This window comes from Protopterus annectens, chromosome 16.part0 (genome assembly GCF_019279795.1).
Source record: "Protopterus annectens isolate FY-2018-M chromosome 16.part0, PAN1.0, whole genome shotgun sequence".
Classification (NCBI taxonomy): domain Eukaryota; kingdom Metazoa; phylum Chordata; order Ceratodontiformes; family Protopteridae; genus Protopterus; species Protopterus annectens.
Window position 1 is genome coordinate 171,367,895 of NC_056750.1, and position 21,025 is coordinate 171,388,919.

Genomic DNA, 21,025 nt, shown 5'->3' on the forward strand with positions numbered 1-21,025 from the left:
GGTTGCCTCGAGCCGGTAAAATAAGCTCTCGAGCTTTAGTAGTGGCGTGGAGCCGAGGATCGGCTCCGAACCCATCCAGCAAGAAAGAAGGCGAGAGAAGACAACTAACATGGAACGTTATGGTAGGTACATAACTTCTCATTCATCATCAATGATGACTCCTAGTAGTTTGGTGTGATTATCTGGTAGGATTGTAGTGTTGTTGAGAGATGTTATGACAAAGGAGGATTTGTGGTGAGAGACAGAGCGGGAAGAAAAAGTAAGAGTTTTGTTTTTTTGGGGTTAAGAATGAGTAGGTTGTCTGAAAGCCATTGTTCAGTGGTTAATAGAGCTTGTTGGGTATGGGTGTGTAGATCAGGGATGTTGTTAGAAATAGATATAAGTGTGGAGTCGTCAGCATACTGAATAAGGGAAGATTCTTTACAAGAGGTGGACAGATCATTGGTGAAGATGTTAAATAGTAGGGGGTCCTAAAATGGAGCCTTGTTTTAATAATAATAAATTAGTATTAAAGTAGTAATCTAGTAATAGATTATTATTATTATTATTATTATTATTGTTACCACTATTTTTAGGTGTTTAGATGATTAAAAATGCATTTTTTATCTTAATTGTATAGTAGGATTCATGGTTCTGACTTTTTGCCTTAAGGAGTTTGGTAATTTGTTTGTCACCATGGTAATTCATTGATTTTAATGATCATTACTTGTGCTTATGTGGAGGGGGTATAGTTTGTGTTTTTTTTTTTTTTTTTTTTTGTTCTTAGTTTGTTCCACTATTTTCCATTCTATCTCAATTCTCATCTTCTGACTTCCCCCATCTGTTGCCATTAAAACTGTATTATCTGTATTCAGTTTCATCCCATGTGCCTTCACTTTTGCATTCTGAACCTGCGGCATAAAAATGCAAAAAAGAACTAGTTCCAGTACAAAACCCTGAGGAACACCAGTGATAAAAATATCAACTGTTAACTGCAGTTGTATATTTTAGAACTGAGGCTCACAGTCTAAAGGTATGTATACTGGATCAGAAGACATTGAAACTTTTAGAAGTAGTATTGGTATGCTGATAATTGTAAAAGGATTGCATTTTTTTTATTCAAAGAATATTAGTTCCAGCTTAGTGCTGTAGTAGGATTAAGTTACTAAAAGCTATCAATGTCAGAATCCAGCATTCATAAAATGCAATGCAGGCCTGTGGAGGTTAATGTTGTAAAAGGTTTTCAGACAATGTTGTTGTGATACCTGCAGTGGCAGATCCAGGAATTTGCAAAGGGTGGGGGCACAGTCTGGTTAGTTGACTACTACCGTGGAAGCGAGAAAGTGGGATACTGGGTTTGGTGGTTGTGAAAAGATCACCATAAGAAGCTTTGACATCATGTGTGGAAACACATCAATTTACATTTGGTTGCACATGATTTTGCTGTGGATATGATAGTACAAACATAATTCCTGTGCAGCACACAGCACATGTACAGATAGCACAAGTAGTTTCAATGCATGCCTGGAAAAGATGATTGGTTGCTCATACCAAGTCACATTCTTCTTCCATTTCATAGTGGGCGTATGCACTGTTATAAACTTGGAAAGAAACCCTTTAAAGAAATAACTACAGCAAAATCTATGCTATTGTTATGCTACATAAAATGTGTAGCACAGGCACAAATGTCTGAATAAATAAGCAAAAGGTTCATTTAGTGAATGTACCAAATAACTAAACTCATAATTAATGGGAAGGACCTATTCATCCCTATTCCTATATATTGCACTCTGAGGATCTAGAAGACCTGCGTGGGAGGTAAGTGTGCACTCCTGGAGAATCACAATAATAAAACCACAAAAGAGCCCTTTCAAGATCTAAAGTCATTGTTTTCAATGTGGGTCTCTGCAAGGTCAATGTAATGTGTTAACAGAGTTCTGAGTTCCCTAAAAGTTTTAATGTTCATTTCAATGGAACACTTCCCACAGTCATGTAGCAGCATTTGTTAACTACTACCGTTTATTACCTGATAAAATATAATTTGAATGCTGTTGGCTATAGTGTGATATGTGATGAAATTAAAGACATTGTCCTGAACAAGGAAGAAGTGCATCTGAAAAAAAGACATTAGGCAAATGTCAATATTTAAATGAAAACTCACACAATCCAGCAGGAGTTTGCAGTATTTAGCAAATTATGACATACTGTACATGATATATACACTGTAGCAGAGGTGTCACTTACTAACACTAATACTGACTCAAACGACTGTTCAGTTCCACTAATATCCCTATTACTGTCTTTTTTTTTTCTGAGAATGACTTTCAACACTACACTTCTACCTTTGTAGGTTTCTATCCCAGAGCTGAATAAACAAAATAAAATAAACTGTTAAACTTACAGAAGTTCTCTCTTGGATAAAAAAGAAATAAAATATGTACAAAGCAATGAGCCAGTGACTACTGCACTTGAGGTATTTAATGCTCAATAATCCTGCTGGTAAAATCTGAAATAAGACAAATTGCAACATGGTTTTAATCATTTTAGTTTTACCCTGTACCCCAACATTGAAAGAACAACTAAACAGACCACACTTGTGGGTAAATACTAGCATTATCCACACATTCTTTTGTGTGTGTGTTTATTACACAATGGCTTTTTTCTGCAATCAATGTTTTAGTAGTCTATTTTATTTTATTTTTCTCCAGTCAAAAAGTATGTCCTTCTCATAATCCCACCAATTAGTAAAAGTTTACAGTGGCATAATAAAAAATGTAAAGTCTGAACATGAATATTAAAATAAATTGCTACAACTCTCCCTTTCAGTGACAGTTTCACATGCTACTTGACTTGATATGGTTTCAGAGATGTTGTTTTTCATTTAATATAATAATGAACACTGGACTTTTCAAAACAGCAGATCCAATATAGTTAAAGATGTGCTTATATGATCAGGAAGCATTGTCTGTTGCTCTGTAACCACCTGTAGCAGTGGTGCACCAAACTGGTATAGGGGCAGGGCTATAACAAAATTATTAAATTTGCAACTAACCAGCCCAACAAAACTCATCACTACAAAGCACTCCCATCAACTTGGCTTGCTTGAACTTCCTAATAAGTGTCCTACTCCCAGCTAAAAGAGAATATAACACCCCTACGTAATGGAAAAATGTCCATTAATAGGTAACTTGTACAATGGTATACACCAAGAGACATTTGGTTAAAAAAAATCTGGTCCTGGCACACACATTGTGCATCTCTTACAGAGATTTCTTATATTTCACATACATAGCTAGACTCTGGAACTGCAACCCAGTCTCACATCAACAATCCCAGAGTACTTAAATAGTTACAAAAATACTTAAGCATTTGTTTTTAGCATCAGGAATTTAGGTTGGGCATCTACTACACTCTTCTACTTCCTTACGCCAAAATGCGTTCACCATAAATAGAAAAAAATAGATTTGAACACAAACTTAAAACTGTTACCCTAGATCAGTTGTTTATCCTGATAGCATAGTAATGCTTTTATATCCTTCTGTTTGGCATCCTGGTAGCTTTACTGATCTAAAATGCAGAGCATTTTTCCCAGAAAGCCACACAGATCACATTACTTGATTTACACTAAAATACATCCAGAGCTAAATGCAATTCGCCTCTTAAAGATCCACTTTAGGTATGCTGGAATATATAATTACTGTAATTGCAGTCTCCATGTATTCTCATCTCGCTTTTAGTTACCATTCCTGCTTTTTTATAACTCCCATTTACATAATATTTGAATGAACTCCTTTTGTATAAATAAATTATGGCCAATTTCTCAATGCTTCTGATTGATTTGGGAAGGCGCTAAGCATTTTCAAATGATCAGAAATAATATTTTAATGCCATCACTATCCATAGAGTTCTACAATTTCAAGGATCTTCTACTATTATTCTCAACGGTGATCTCTTTGTTCATGGTACCTTAATTCTATAAATAACTCTTATATTTACTCTTTCTGTATTGAAACACTCCCTTAATCAATAAGGTTACTAAGAACTTCAGCTAGGAAGTTCACAGGATGGTTGTATGTGTTACTTTATACTTAAAAGATGTTCTTATGATTAATTAGTTTGATCCAGTATTATTTACAATGGATAGAAGTTAGAACATTTCTTAAGACTAAATGTATGACAGATCCTTTCAGTGTGGAACATGGACATTTTTCAGACATGAAATGAGGAATGTTCTTTGTAATGAGGTACACTTGAGAGGTATGACCTAAAGACTAGAATAAGGCAAGGTGCTGTATGCTACTCTTGCTGCAATGTGCATTTCAGTAATAAAACATCTGTCTCCATTGTGATGTGCTGCAACAGCAAGAGACCTCTCACACTAATGGTTTTCTTGAAATAGCAGCAGAAACACCTAAGGTTAGTACAGTAAACTCTCAGTTAACTGGCACTCATGGGGATTGGTAGATGTCGGATAACTGTAGTTTCTGGTTGCTTGAGAGTTACTATTAAAAAGAGGCCTACTACTGTACCCTATACTATACCATACCTACCATAAACACTGTATGGATTTGATTTTAATATTGAAATACAGTAATTCAAAGCCTGGCTGGAATAATAATATTTTAAATGTATATTTCTGCTAGAAAGCATGGCACGTGGAACAGTTTTCAATGGCACGCTGAATGGATTGGAACTGAATTAACTGAAATGAGAGAGAGTGAGTGAATGCATATATGACAGCAGAACAGACTGTGTGTGTCAGAGATCAGCAAGAGAAGGAGTGAGTGAATGCATGTATGAAAGCAGAAGCGACCATTTGTGAGACATCACAGAGATGTATGAAAGTTGAATAGACAGTGTGTGAGAGATCGGAGAGAGAAAGAGTGAGTGAATGCATGTATGAAAGCTGAAGAGACTGTGGATGAGAGATCGGAGAGATGTATGAAAGTGTGTGTGTGTGTGTGTGTGTGTGTGTGTGTGTGTGTGTGTGTGTGTGTGTGTGTGATCAGATTGAGAAAGAGTGAGTGAGTGCATGTATGAAAGCAGAAGAGAGTGTGTGTGAGACAGTGAGTGAATGCACATATGAAAGCTGAACAGACTGTGTGTAAGAGAGATCGGAGAGATGTATGAAAGCTGAAGAAAGTGTGTGTGGGATATTAGAGAGAAACAGCGAGTAAGTACATGTATGAAAGCAGAAGAGACTGTGTGTGTGAGAGATCAGAGAGAGTGAGTGAGTGAATGTATGTATGAAAGCAGAAGTGACTGTGTGAGAGATCAGAGAGATGTATGAAAGCTGAACAGAGTGCGCATGAGAGATCGGAGAGAGAGACAGAGTGAGTGAATGCATGTATGAAAGCCGAAGAGTCCGTGTGAGAGATTGGAGAGAGAATGTGCAATCTAATGCAAACTGAGTGAGTGTGCAGCAAGTGTTGCCATTTTAGCAATTTGACTTGTTTGGATTGACTTGTTCTCAGTTTGGGGAGAGAGGGAATTTATTCCTATCTTCCTTTTTAAAACTCAAGCTTTAAAAACAAAGTATGTTTGGGGGGGGGGGCAGAAAGTGCAACACATGAAAACTGAATTGTTCATACTGTTCTGTATTTTTTCAGTTTTTTTTTTGCCGGTTGCTTGAGTACCAGTTAACTGAGGGTTTACTGTAATCAGTCCTGCTAGTGTGAATGACAGACAGTGTCCTTTAGCTAAATACTTTTATTTCCAGGCACAAGCTGCATGCCTGTCTCTAACACTTACAGACAAACATGCACTATATTGTGTAATTGACTACCACTTCCACCCACTAGGTTAGTGCAGCATTGGGCGTTCGGTCCATGATTGGCAGGCATTCCTTCCGTGATTTACAGTGGGTGCAGGTGGGGCAAAGTGGCTAGTTATTAACAGTACGTATACCCTACAACATACCTCTCAACTGTCCCAGATTTTGACACAAATTTTAGTTCAGTCCCTCTTAATCCCTCCTAAAACTGGTCACTTTTGGAGATGTGGTGGTGGGTTACACTTAATATAATGACAGTATAATTAGAGTTATGGACTTCTTTTACTTCAGAAACTGTATATTAATTCACATTAACTTATTATTTTAATATCTCAAGTTAACAGTATTAATGTTTTAAAAAGTATCCCTGATTATCCATGATTATTTTTGGATTTGTCCCTGTTTGTCTTAAGATTTGTCCCCATTTAGTTGAGAGTTATGCCTTAGGAACTACGGAAAATGAATATGAAAACAAATACCATATCTATTACTTATGAAGACATTTCTTATTAAAACATATGGAACTACAGAAAATGAGTAAAATGCACACTTGTGTCATTAAAAGTAAAGCAAAGCTGATGTAGTACACAGACGTGAACACATGCACAGGTTGAAGGTCAGCCAAAAGTAGTTGACAACTTGTAATTTATTTATTGTATTGATTTAGCATTTGGTAACCGGAAAAGTCCAACTGGGTCAGAAACTCATTTCAGCAGAGGCCCAGGGATAAAAGCTCCATTACTGCAAAAATTCTCCATTAAAAAGCTTGCTTCTCAACTGTCCCTGATTTTCAGGGACGTCCCTGAATTTGACTCGTATCTTAGCTCTGTCCCTCTTCATCCCTCCTAAAACGGATGACTTTTGCAGGAAAGATAGTGAACTGCACTTAATAAATAAGGGCGTATACTCCTTTAACATCAAATGATATACATTGCTTCACCTTCCCTTATTCTGTCAATGTCTCACATAAATAGTACTAACAGTTTAAAAGTGTCCTTGATTGTCCCTGATGTACTCTGGCTATGTCCCTGATTCTGTTGACATTTGTCCCTGTTTGGTTGAGAGCTATGTTAAAAAGTACAAAATGAACAATCCCATCCATCACTGCAGGTAACACTCTAATGCTGGTACAGGTCAGTCACACATATACAACTTTCCCTGCACAAAACGGTTAGCGCCAGAACAAATTCTGCTCCACAGAAACTTTAACACTTTATTAAAATAAGCACTGGTAATGTTATAAAATCAAATCTGTTATGGTTCAGCTTATTTACCTAGCCTTTGTTTCAAAATCATCTGTTACTGACTGTGTTGTATTAGTCTACAAAACAGCTTGCGTGGCTCTTGGCTTGTCCCCAGTATAGCATCTACCCACTTCCACTTCTATTAATTGTAGTCCACGGACAACAAACTCAGAAAGTTAAAACACCATATTTGGATTCCTAAAGTTTTTTTTTTTTTTTTTTAACAGCTAAAATCTTAAGGATATACATATAAAAGAAGTTTTTTAATCTAACTTTCAAAATTCTGTCTGAACTTCTCCCGACCTCAAGGAAAGATTGTCCTTTCTGAGAAAAAGTCAAACTTAAATAGATGGGGATGGGCTAGTACTTTCTGATCAACTTCATGGAGAAACAGCAGCGCTGGCACCAGTTATATACAGGAACCAATTCCCCTCAGAAGCACTTTATTTGTATAACATGGTTTACATTCAGTAGACCTTCATGCTGGCATATGGTAAGGAGATATTGTACATGGTTTGTACATTCACTTAAAACAGTAGCTCTCACCAATCAGGGACAAATCCAGAAATACTTCAGGGACACTTTACATTGACAGTAGGAGAATGGGAAATAACATACATTTTTTTTTCTCAAGTGAAAGTGTAATTTACCACCATTTCTGCAAAAGTCACCAGTCAGGAAGGACAACGTTAAATTTGAATCAAAATTAGGGACAGCTGAGTGATGATGTAAACCCTGGATAAACATATGCTAATATCTATTTAGCGAGTGGCTACACAATTAAAACTGAGCAAAAATGCATATAAAATGAAGTAATGGGACAGCTGAAGCAGAAGTACATTTGACTTTAATTCTGTGCTTTCTGCTTAGCATATCAATTACAGTACTGTAAGTTCCAAGTCACCAAGCTCTTAAAAGTCCCTTTTACACTGTGATGCACTCGTCACCAAAATAAGCATGTAGGCACTCGCAAATTAAATCCACATATGTACATACATACACACTTTTTATAGAGAAAGAGTAGAAAAAAAAACACGAGGAAGGAAAAATTAAGACAACTACAATAATTTCACTCCTCCATGTTTCATTACCTAATGCACTCCAGTTAGGAAAACGCACAAAAACACTGTGCAGCATTATTGACAATGTCAAAAAAAAAAAAAATATATAGCAGCATTAATAGCTCTATGGGGTTGCCGAGCAGCCTAAAAAACACACTGGGTGGGGAGATAGCAAGTCTCTAAAGCTGTACACAACATGAACATTCGCACCTTTAGTAACACAAGCAGAAAGACCCAATTTAAAAGTCCGTACCAGTAGAAATAACTGTTCAAAGACAACGTTTTTTTCTAAAGCTAAATGCTATTTTACTAGACTTAGAGTGTGTACCCTCTATAGAACAAAGTATAATGTCTGCTCTCAACCACAGAACAAAACATCCTTTTTGCGAATTTGTTTTTCATATAAAATAAACAATATTGCTGCATTTTTAAGTTCAATTTAAACCACAACTAGAAGACTCTGCATAATTTATGCTGTAAGCACGCCAAATGCAGCAGTCGCTCAACTGTACCGCTTCATTGGCTCCTTGAAAATTGGTTCAGTAAACTAAAAGAATTAGCAAATAATTACCTCAGTGCAGATCACTCCCTCACACTGGACAAGCAGTTTCAAACTCGTTTGTCCAACTGATCTTATTTTAAAATTAAACTGTCTTCTGTCTTATCGCAAGGTTAACCAAGCTTTTACTCACAACGATATCACAGCTGTCATCAACACGCCTAAATTACAACGGAGATGCAGCTGGAGGATCATAAAAAAAAAAAAAAAAAAAAAAAATCTGACTGCAACCTCCAATCGCATCTCCGATGTATTAATTAGGTGCACTACTGACAGGATTCTTTGGGAAGAAAATATGCACGTCCTGATTTAAAAAAAAGCAAGTTTAAAAAGGGGCTGGCGCACGCCCCTGCGCCCATGCCTAAATCTGCCACTGACCTGCCTTAAAAAAATAGAGTAAACATTTAGATGATTTGGCTGAATGTGTTTCAAAATTGAAGTCTTGACTAAATGTCTGTGATTGAAAATGCACTTCAAGTAGAAGATGAAAATGTTCTGTGATTAGCTGGTTGTATAATAAAGGGAATTAAGGCAATGAGCAGTTAACAGTCTTCATCCTATAGCTGTAGGTTTGATTCCCCCACTGTCTAATTTCCACTTATGTACTTTGGTTCAGCAAGTCATGTAATTAGATAAGAATTCCTGGAAAGAAGCAACTCTTAATAAAGCTATCAAAATCACTGTTTGCCTTTAACTTAAGACAGTACAGGCAAAAATATTAAAACTTATCAACTGTATAATTGTGCAGGTTCATGGTAATGTATGTAAATATTATCTCACCACTTGTACTTCACAAAACTTAGGTATAGTTCTTAACATAATTATTTTAAAAAATCTTACTAGGAAAGGCAAAAAAAAGTCAAATTAAGTTGTGCTCTTTTTTGCATGACACTGTTGTTCTTACTTTCAGGAGCTGAATATTTATTTTATTTGTTTGTTAGCTTTGCAGCACTGCCCTGTGAGAGCATAGTCTGATTAAGTGACTTGTTCAGAGTCAACTGGCAGACAAAGGGATTCAAACCCTGGATTAGAGGATAAAGCTTGCTAGTAACAGTTAACCTTAATTCTCTATACTAAACTGCCAGACCAGACTAAATGGTATATTCTTACATGGAAATGCTACTGAAATTAGTGTATTTGAAATCCACACATACTGACAGGATAATTTTGGTTAGAAGTAATGGACATAAGGACCTATTACAAAGGGAAAATAAATATTTCTCAAGGACTAGAATTCTGAATTCAGAGCTTCTAGACAAATTTGGTTATTGCACGTCCTTTTGAAAATGTACAGATTATTCAATAAATTAACACCCTTTCTTTTTTATGAAGAATCTACAACTACAAATGCTTCCTTATTACACCACCTATCAAGTTGCAAAACAAGTTGAATAAATAAAATACCATATTTGAGTTTAAAAAAATGTATTCACTGCACTATGGACTGTCCTTGTTTTAATACTCCATTCAGCCTCTAATGCTGGTATAATGACATATCATTTAGGAAACTTGCTAAAACTCTACTTGAGGAATGCTGTGCGTATGCCTGGCTGTGTATAACAGAATATTTGTATGGACTGTTTTATGCTAAATTGTGTGTGCCAGCATAAACAGATATTTTGTAACAATATGAACACTTGTAGGTTATTTACAGTCAAGTTTATTGCTTGCATGTTAAATCAACAGAACTCAGCTTTTATGCTTACATATGCTAAGTACATTGTCCACTATCTGATGTAATTCTGATTGATGCATGTGACATGAACCCTGTATTCCTATACTTTGAAAAAATGAAGCCACAGCATTCAAGAGAGGTCATTTTCTTTGATTTGCATGAAATTTGACAGGAAATAGCTGAGGAGCTCATTTACTGTAAGGCACATTTCACAAAGCTTAATCTGCCAAGCAAAATCGCTTATTGACCTTTTGGCTATGACCAAGTGTAGAATGGTTGGAGAATGTGTGAATACAATCTGTGATCCCCAGAAGACATGCTCATAACAGTGACATACACCTAGCGCATACATTTTCTCTTTTTTATAACGGAAAATAATATGTCCAGCCACCCGCCTCTTAGAACCCCCCCACTCACTTTACAGGAAATAAATCAGTGTCTGGAGAAATACTCAGAAAAGACAAAAGAAGTGGACAATTGATACATTTTGGAAACTTTGATTCTCTAACTAGCCCTCGTACTGCATGCCCAGATACATATGGTTGTTTGATGGACAGTCATCCATCCAAGCATGGATTACTTGATACACTGGACATCGAATGACAGATTGTTCAAACCAACAGTGCAAAATTACACATTTTAACTCAACAGAACTCAGAGAGCTGGCATACTGTTTCCTCACTGGCAAAGGCAGTCTAAGAGCTAATTTAATTATGTGGTGGGAAGTATTGGAAAGGGGCTTCAGAAGTGTGTGTGTGTGTGTGTGTGTGTGTGTGTGTGTGTGTGTGTGTTGTATTTTGGGTATATGTCCCCATATACTACCACTATGCACCTCCCACATTTTTTATGTTTGGTAGGATTTGAATGTCATAGAAGTTTTTACACTACAGACACATATCACTCATCAAAGCCAAAAAACACTCCTAAAAAACAAACACATATTTTAATACATAAATAGGGAAGGCAGAATCTGCTTCTACAAATTTGACACACGCTTTTTGAGATCCCACCTCTTAACCAGTGGATTTTCTATCAGACAGCAGTGGCCATTAATTCAGAAGACCCCCCCAATAACTTACTTTTTAGGTAAAAGTGTAAACGTTCTCCTTTTAAGAGATGAGAAAACAAAACTATCGGCAAATTCAGTGTGAAAACATACTGTAGATTTTCTTTCAAGCATGTAACTTTCCTTCAGCTTCTCAATAGTAGTACCTTCTCATTTATTTCTTAACTAGTTAAACCTACTAGATACAACAGCCTGTTTCTGGCTTGACATAAAAGCACTCTTTAGTGAATTGACTTTTTCAGTCACCCCAGAGCCACTTTGAGATGGATGGAGTCAAACCCAGGACTTAATAAGGAAGCATGTTACCAACACATAAACTAAATCCTCTGTTCATAGCCTTAATCCACTTCATTAAACTGCCAGATGCCACTGTAGATCCCAGATCAGAGTATAGCAATAACTTTGCCCATCATCCTTAATATGATTCCTATTTTTAAGACTAAGCAAATATAAATTGCATTCTGGCAGTCATTATTTAAGGTAGTTTATGCTTCTAGAAAAAAAAGTTATTAGAAGAGAAAATTTGTGATGAGTAATATTACTTTAAAACGTTACACTGATTCCTGGTCCAGTTTTGGAAACTCTATCCTCAGATTTAGTGTTTTTACTGCAGGTCTATCTGCCACTAAACATGATGAAAAGTTGTATTGACACATGAAAAAAAATGAAATCATTCAGAACAGAGTCACTGTTACTTAATTTCTTTCACATAAACCTACTAGAAGTGTACAAACCAACCCGTCCCCCAGGCAAACATCTTCTTTCACATGGCTTAGCACGTCTCTGGAACTCTCTACCTCCATCTATCCGTACTATCTCTAACCATTTCATGTTCAAAAAATCTCTTCATTCACATCTACTTTCCCAGTGGGAATGCTCTTGCTCCCACCCTACTTAACTACATTGAACATCCCCTTTTCCTCCTAGTCCTGCTTACACCCTTGATTTCTCCCCCTCATTATACATACCTCTTACATTCCTACTATAACCATAGAATGTGTAAGAATTCTCTACACTTTTCCTTTCACATGAAGAACTCTCTTTATGAAATAACTTTAGTAGAATTTTACATTAGAAATTTGATTTTATGTATAATCCTTTTTAGTTTTAACACTGTATAAATTAATTGTAATCATTGTACATTGTACTTAAACTTGTCTACTTGAAAGTTTATAATGTTTAAGCATGTATAATACCTACTGTAATCTATATTTTTCTGGAGCTTTTCTCTCCAGGACTCCATTGAAAACGGGTTCTTTTTGGCCCAATGGACTATCCTGGTAAACCAACTGCAAATAAAATAAATAAATAAACATAATGCTTTGTATTGGATAAAATCAAAGCAAACTAAAAAACACAGGTACTTCAGGATTTTTTTAATGAATCTTTTCCCTCCCTAACATTTAAACAAAAATAACTGTTTCCTCACCTTCACATTGTGCAGTGTACATCGACCAATACCCTCTTTTACCCTACTTAAAATGACATTGGTGCCAAGTTCCCAGGACTATGGTTGCTGTTTGCTACTTGAGAGTCTGCCATTGTCATAAACTGGTAACCTCTCAGTATCATGTATTTCAGTTTACTACATTTCTTCACATGTGAGGAGGTACGTCTGACCCCCCCTCCAGTAATCTGGTATCAAGCAGTGGCTGTGACTCCAAAATAATATCAGTGGCTCCGTAGTCTGCATACTCACCCTTGACATGGGATGACCAAGAAGTCTGGGTATTCTAAATTAAAGGCACTTGAGTTCATATTACACTGCTGCTAACTACCATGCAGTCTTGGGGTAGCATCCATTAGATGAGATGTTAATGGTCCTGTCTGCCCTATCTGATGGTAGTTCAATTAGAAATTAAACATTGCAAGAATGAAGAATGTCATGCTGGGAGTAGACAGATACAGGCATGTGTATCAGTATATACTTTTAAAAAAATTATTTTGTGCAAAGCAATATTTTAAGGTATATTTACCATGTTTTATAGCTATCTATTTTGTTAAATTGTCATAATGCCTGGCTAGCTAAATGAAATTTTTGATTAAGATTGTAATTACAGGATTTTTTGGGGGGGTGCTACACTTGTGAGGAAAAAGTTAAATTCTGGAAAGTGGCATACAATTTCAAACATTTTGGCTATGGCCCTGAAGGTGAGAAGGATTTTAAACTTCTCAGTACCCAGATTAAATATCCTGCTAAAATACAGCAAAATTAAACCATTATAGATACATAAATAACACACAATAAAATAAAACCGACAGTTCAACAAATCAATGATAACTAACCTCACAAAAATCTCTTTTAAAAATCCCTTGAGCTGTTTTTCCTTTCATTAAGGACTGGGATTTATAGCATAGCGCACATATATTATTTTTGAGTTTCCTGCACTGGGTAGCTCGAAGCTAAAAAGATGCTTATTACTCATTGCCTTAGAATCGCCAATACTATTCACTATGCCAGTACATGAGCTTATCAGCACTTTGCTGTGCTGTATTTGTCTATGAATCCCAACCCCTTGTGTTACTAAACTACCCAGGTACCCATTGTTTAAAATTTATAAAATAAAAAAAAGGACCCCACAGTAATAAGCCGATCAATACACTGTAAGCGATCAGCTTATTACACTTAGATGTACAGCCCTCTGCTCTGCCGTTTAATGGCAGCACCATGACACCTCAGCAAGAACCAAAGGCAAGAATAGACTCCACAGTAATAAGCCGATCGATACAATGTAAGCGATCGGCTTATTACAGTTAGATGTACAGCCCTCTGCTCTGCCGTTAAACGGCAACACCATGACCCCTCAGCAAGAACCAAAGGAAAAAAAAAAAGGGACTCCACAGTAATAAGCTGATTGATACACTGTAAGCGATCGGCTTATTACAGTTAGTCTACATCCCCCTGCTCCATCATTTACAGGAAGAAGATAAAAAAAAGAATGTTCCTTTTGCTGGCACCCTAAGTAGATAGGCCAGATACATGACACACACACCCATCTCTCATACTCACAGACACGCAGACATTCTGCTTTCACACTCACACACACACACACACACACACACACACACACACACACAAACACAGTTAATTATCTCATGCATTGGTAACTCTCTCACACACAAGCATGCACAGCTCTTTTTCAGGCACACACATTCATCCTGAGTTCTGCATTCAGAAAAACACACACTGGTTTCACGGACACAACCTGCTCTGCATGCACACAGACATACATACTGCTTTCAGGCATGCATTCACTCGCACACATGCAGACAGAAATACTTCTCAAACACATACATGCATACACTCTGCAAGAGGGTAGTCGGTGACCAATGAACTGGATCACAAAACTTGTAAATAACTAAAAATACATTTGCAGCAACATGATAATGCAGAAGCAGAGAACAAAAGGAAAAATAAGTTTGTATACATTTGCGCAGAATTGTGGGAAGATAGATTTATGCAGTCTAGGTATTTAAATAACTTACCAAAACAAATATAGGATATTCTGCATGTGCTCAACAGACTTTGCCTGCTGTCTTGCTGGAAAAATGCCTTGATACAATAATGTTTTTGCTCCGGATGGAAACAGGGGACAGAAAACAGTTCCACAACAAGTTTTACTGTAGTTTAGAGTAGCTGATAAGCAGGCCAGGCTAAATAATGGTGAAGTCACAGTGTGGGAGGATCAGGATGAAAGAGGACTACTGATATGATTGTGTCGAAGGTACGTCAGGAAGGTAGAGACCAACTCCACCTGAAGGAATGCAATACTAAAAGATGGGGAATGGGCTTTCCTGCCCTATGCTACAGAATGGCAGAAATGTAGAACTGACAAACGTCTTTTAGTGTTCTGCTAACTGAAGAGTGCTGGGATGAGTTTACAGGGAAAGAAAATGACTCGGGGTTGAGTTAAATTGTAGTTGAGCCCGGAGTTTTCCTTTAACCAGATCCTGGAACTACCTTGGTTGACAGTAGCCACTGATATCTTTGAGTGGAATGGTCAACATTATTTGGTGTTAGTAAACTCTTACTCCAATTGGGCGGCCACGGTAGTGCAGTGGTTAGCATTGTCACCTCACAGCAAGAGGTTCTCCGGTTCGATTCTCGGCTGGGGTGCCTTCTGTGCGGAGTCTGCATGTCCTCCCTGTGGTTGCGTGGGTTTCCTCCGGGTGCTCCGGTTTCCTCCCACATCTCAAAGACATGCAGTAGGTGAATTGGACACTCTAAATTGGCCCTAGGTGTGAGTATGTGTGCCTTCTGTGGAAGGTTGGGCACTGGGCTGGCAACTCAACACCGTAAAACTCCACTGCCAATCATGAGCGGACAGATGATCCGCTGTGGCAACCGCTAACTGGGAAAAAAGCCAGAAGAAGAAGAAGAGACTCTTACTCCAATTGATTCAAGATTGACCTACTTCCTAGTCTAGCATCCAGTACAGTCATTACTAAGATGAAGCATCATTTTGCAGTACATGGAAGTCTGCACAAAGTTATTTCTGACAATTGCACATAGTTTACAAGCCAACAGTTCAAAAGATTTGCTGAAGAATGGGGCTTTACTCATGTCACACGTAGTCCAGAGTACCTGCAGTCAAATGGTTTGGCAGAATGTGCAGTTCAAAGTGCTAAATAGTTACTAGAGAAGTCAAAACGAGACATTAGTGATGTTTTCCTGAATCTCTTGAATCTCAGAAATATTCCTTGTGATAAACATCTTGGTTCACCTGCTCAGAGACTTCTGTTGAAACAAACCAGAACCACATTACCAATCAGTAGTCAATTGTTGGTTCCCTGTGTCAAGAACAACAGATCAGTGAAAGCCAATCTGTTGAAGAAGTGCCTATCCCAGAAGTCCTACTTCGATAAGACCAGTAAACTGCTCAATCCATTGTGAGGCGGAGAAGTGGTAAGGATGCAAACGTCCAAAGGTTATGATCGGATTGGTGTAATGAAGAATACTGGTCTAGAGCCAAGATCGTACATTGTGGAATGAGAAGGAGCAATCTTTAGGTGGAATCGGAAGCATCTGAGACTAGTGTCTGAGCCTGTACAACAGCACATAGCCTGTGAGAAAGACTCTTTATCTCAGAGTGAGTTGTCCGGTGTTCCAATTTCAGAGGAAGTTCCAGAGGATATTCCTGTTCCTATGATTAATCCTGAAGTTCCTGATATGAGTTGTGCATCGCAGACTGTCCCTGTTGCTAAATGTGGTCCCAATTGTTATGTTACGAGATATGGTTGAATCTCTAAACCCTGCAGCAGATATGAAGCAACTTGGACATGAACGTTGTGTTTTGTTTCTAATGTATATAGTAATGCATGTCTATCTCTGATATTCTTTTGCATAAAAGGCAATCTTTTTAAGAGGGAGGATGTAGATCAATATCTATGTATATACATTTAAGAAGCTATCCAAGGGCTTGCACAAGTGTATAAATACTGAGCATGTGCAAGCCTGACTGCCATTTTGTAGTTAGCTGTTGAGATGTAAGTATGTAAGCTCTGTTTAACTAGTTCAATCGTATTTAATGATGCTGCCATCCATCCTGATGTGTTTATATGTATTAAGGCATCTGAACGAAACCCAAGCCTTCTTGTTTTATGTATTAGAGACGAACGAGTGACAACAATCAGTTAGCTATAGGGCAAGGTAGAATCCAGTGCTTAAGGGCACCTAATTTCAGTGATTTTAAAAAGTCAGAAAAACAAGACTAACTCTGGTTCTGTCATAAATAATTATGTCATAACCTTATGCTTATTGTTCTAAGTTTGTGCTTTTAGCCAATTTTTCCTTAAGGGTGGGAAAATAAAAGTAATTTAAAGTAATGGTAGGATACTTTCAAGTGGCCGGTGGTGTGGTTTAGGCAGCTGCCATACCTGGCGTTTTGCTCACAAATGCATAGAACTAATTAACTCTAGACAGTGACAAGAAAATATATGTTGAGAAATTCCGCTTCAAAATATTGATAATATGCATTCAAGAGCACCTACATACACTTTGCACGCTCTGACTCTACTTATTCCCTTAGCAAGTAGAGTCTGCGGCTTTCCCAGTTCCAGTAGATATAATCAAAAATCAGATGCAGGTGTCAGTGTGCATGCAAGCGTGTGGTACGGAAGATTATACAGTGGAACATAATAAGTTCTGAAAAAGAAGTACGCTAATTCGACAATCACACCTGTCTGCCCGTTGTAAATTCATCACATACCAAAAGGAAAAAGTCTGACCACTAAAGTAGCATTGAGCAACTGAACTTTCCTGTTTGCATATGCAACATACTAAAACTTAGTAAAACCATGAACACCGTGAAACAACAATAAAGCACTACCATACCTCTCAACCTCTGAGCACAAGAAATCTTTACCAAGTCTGACATAATTCATGGACAAACGCTCAAAAATATGGACACATTTTAAATATTGCTCTTACCAACTTGCTAGAATAACAGTATCTATTTTAGCACATATTTCTTCAACAATATGAAGCCTGAAATGCAAATGCATGCCATTATTTAGTGACTTTATTCCTTACGTTACCCACTGACTTCTCGGAAAAACACAAATTTTATGAAGACCAAAAATATGAGGCAAAAATCTGGACATTCTGCAAAAATCCAGACAGTTGACAGTTATGAGCAGTAAGTTAGCTGTTGCACCTGAGTGAAGGTATACTAAACTTCTTTCCCTGCTTAAGCACTGCACATACACTCTGCATTTGCAAGAAACTATAAATTCCAGAATACATCTAACTTGTGCAGCTATTAGAAAAGGCAGTACTAACCACACTTCCCCTTTTCACTACCTGCGCGCGCACACACTTTCTACTTAACACAAAGAAAAACTGTTACTGCCCTGATAAACATGTAAAATAACCACAACCCATGCATTTTACTAATTAAATTGAAAGAAAAATAAAATAAACAATAAACTTGAACTAAATGTCTGAGACTATTTTCTCTCAGAAAAGGTACAAAATAAAACAAACAGAAACCTAAATAGCAACAACACAAACACAACAAACCAAACCAAACCAAACCTAACACAAAACTAACACCATTGTATAATAGCAGTAACCCATGTCTGGGTGTGGGTAATGCTGAATTTACCCACGGTTGGCTTTGTTTGGTGACTCAGGCTTCACCTTCATGACCAAGCAATGCCAACCGTGGATAAATCCATCATTACCCACACCCAGCAGTGGGTTGTTGCTATAATAGCCGCATCAGGGCTAGCCACCTAGAGGTGTAAACTTTGGCTCTAGATGATTGTCACTGTTGAAGTGACACCCTGATCCCATGGCAAAAATGGGAAAAGGGATTATGGATGGTTAGATGGGTAACGCAAATACCTAATCAAATGGGACAGAATCATTTGAGCACAAAAACAAAGTGGCAGCTAGCCCAGTACCTGCCTATGAAGTTAGGGATTAACTGTAGCCAAGATATTATTTTACTTCTCCATAGATAAATATACACAAACACATGCCAAGATTAGTTTTAAGAATCTCAGGTTAGGTATTCTCTGTGCTCTCTGTTTCCAATTTGGAGCGTTGAGAATCCCAACCGTATTTAAAATCAGTTAAGCTGGGGCTGTCATTGCAAACAAAATAAATGTAAATAATGTTAGCTAATGCATCTGATAGATTAAAGATATTTGACACCGTGAATATTCTCAAAACAATTTAAGCGAGTAAGTACCTACTCTAACAACATACTGTAGCTAATTCAAGAATGAAAAAAATAATTTTATTCACACCTGCACAATAAATTATGAGTAATAATAAAAAATAACTGTCGATTCAACTTCTCGTGTAACGAATCGGGCACTATAGACACACTCTTATATATATTTTTTTTTTTTCAAAGGAGATCAGTATTCGCATACTGGATGGCTTCATTTTGTAACTTTCAATCTATTAAAACAGTACAGTAACCAGAAAAGTGACTGAGATTCTCTTAACATGGATAATCCCTATTCTTTTCATCCTCAGATTACGGCTACCAGTAAACGCTGTGCCACACCCCTGTGGATGTCTCAAGCGCTGGCTAGTTTCCCATAATGCTGTGGGGTATAATATGCACATTAGTTGTTTCGTCACTATTCCTCGTTGACTTTTTCCTCCAATTGGCGTTTATAGGTTGTAGTCCCGGCCTAAGGCCTGTCGTGGAGCAAGTGAGAATCCCAAAAAAAGGAATTACTTTTTTTATTTTCTTATAAATATATTTGTTTAATTCTACGAACCTGGAAATTAAGTGAATAACGGTTTAGAGGTGTTGAAATTGATTTATCACGTAAAGGGTAGGTCATGGGAAGTTGAGGTAGTAAACCCTTTATCAACTTGTTTTGTGTTACAAAAAGTGATGTGACTAATTGCCCGCAAAGTAAGATTGCAAGTTTAAACATAGAGCTGAACTGTTAACTTGGGCTTTGTATTAGTGTAGTACCTCACATCTTAACTTGCATTTAGAAGATGTAAAACTGAACAGCAAATATGTTTTTACTGCGCCTGTGTCTGTGAGTGAGTGCTTCTGGGACACCGTGGTGTGCTGTTTTTTTTATTTCTTTTTTTCCCGGCCAGTATCGCGTTGTAGGCTCCATTGGGTTTCTATAGTTAGTGCGTTCATTACACACGTATTTTGTGTGCGCGGTGTACTTGACTGTATTTGTCTGGTGATACTGACTTACAGCGGGACGTAATTAGGTGCTGTAAGGTGTGTCAGGCACTGTAGTTATACCTGCAGACAATAAGTATTCTAGTTTCGTTTGTGGAGTAATGTACTCTCTTTCTGTCTCAGTTAATAGGCAGACTTAATTCTTAAAATCAGAATGCGAATATATATGTATTTTTTTCTTGTTTGGAAAACTAATAATTTTGTAGTAATGTACCCAAAAGAGGACTATTGCAACTTTGAAGTCAACTGTACCCATTAAATTGTTTTTTTTTTTTTTTTTTTTTTTGAATTTGCTAGCCGTAAAGCCCCTGAGCGCCGATCTTTTTCTGGCTCCAGTTATTTGTATAACTGTCGGACTTGCTTTTGGTTGTACAGCCTGTTTCTTTAATCTTGGGTAGGGCAAGTCAGTGACGGGTTCCTTGTAGGGTTTATTTATTTACCGTTAGTATTAGTTAGGAGGAACTTACGAAGAAGATGTAGAAGTAGGATACTCGGAGAAGTATTTAGCCGGAAGTGATTGAATTATGTATGGATAACAACGTATTTTAGTGTTAGAACAGGTAGTGGGAAATTATTTATTTATTTTAGTTTGGGAGGGAGGAGGATTGACAAGTTCATTTGGTATGGAAGTGTTATTTTAATTGGCGTTTGAATTGTCTGCGATTGGAGATTTTACAAATAACTGGAAGCGAGTTCCAGAGTCTTGCTGTGTAGTGGGAGTAGAGCGTTTTTCCATATGAGTTAGCAGTTGTAGTTACAGCGCATAAGGACTTCTCTGAGGATCTTGAGGATCTGGTTGGAATGTGCCAGAATGACAGTGTATTGAGAACACAAGTGTCTGGGTAATTGAGAGTTTTGTGGGCTTATTTCATGTGAACAGAGCTGAGCTAGCTGGAAGTGATACGTGAAATGACAGTATTCAGAGGCTATTATTGTCTGTGCATCATTTATAAAGGGGGATAGTAGGTGTAATGTACGCATTGGCTTTATCTTTAA

General features: G+C 37.3%; 1 protein-coding gene across 2 annotated transcripts in view; it reads left to right on the plus strand.

The window, feature by feature from the left end:
• Nucleotides 1–19,474: 19,474 nt before the first annotated feature.
• The window catches only part of HOMEZ (homeobox and leucine zipper encoding), a 56,310-nt gene continuing 54,759 nt past the window's right edge, over nucleotides 19,475–21,025 (plus strand). Inside the window, exon 1 of one of the 2 annotated variants that reach the window (XM_044058607.1) lies at nucleotides 19,475–19,655. The gene's annotated coding sequence lies outside the window, so the exon portion shown is untranslated. Of the gene's footprint in view, nucleotides 19,656–20,002; nucleotides 20,069–21,025 lie in introns of those variants that run through there. The other variant, XM_044058608.1, reaches the window with a different exon arrangement.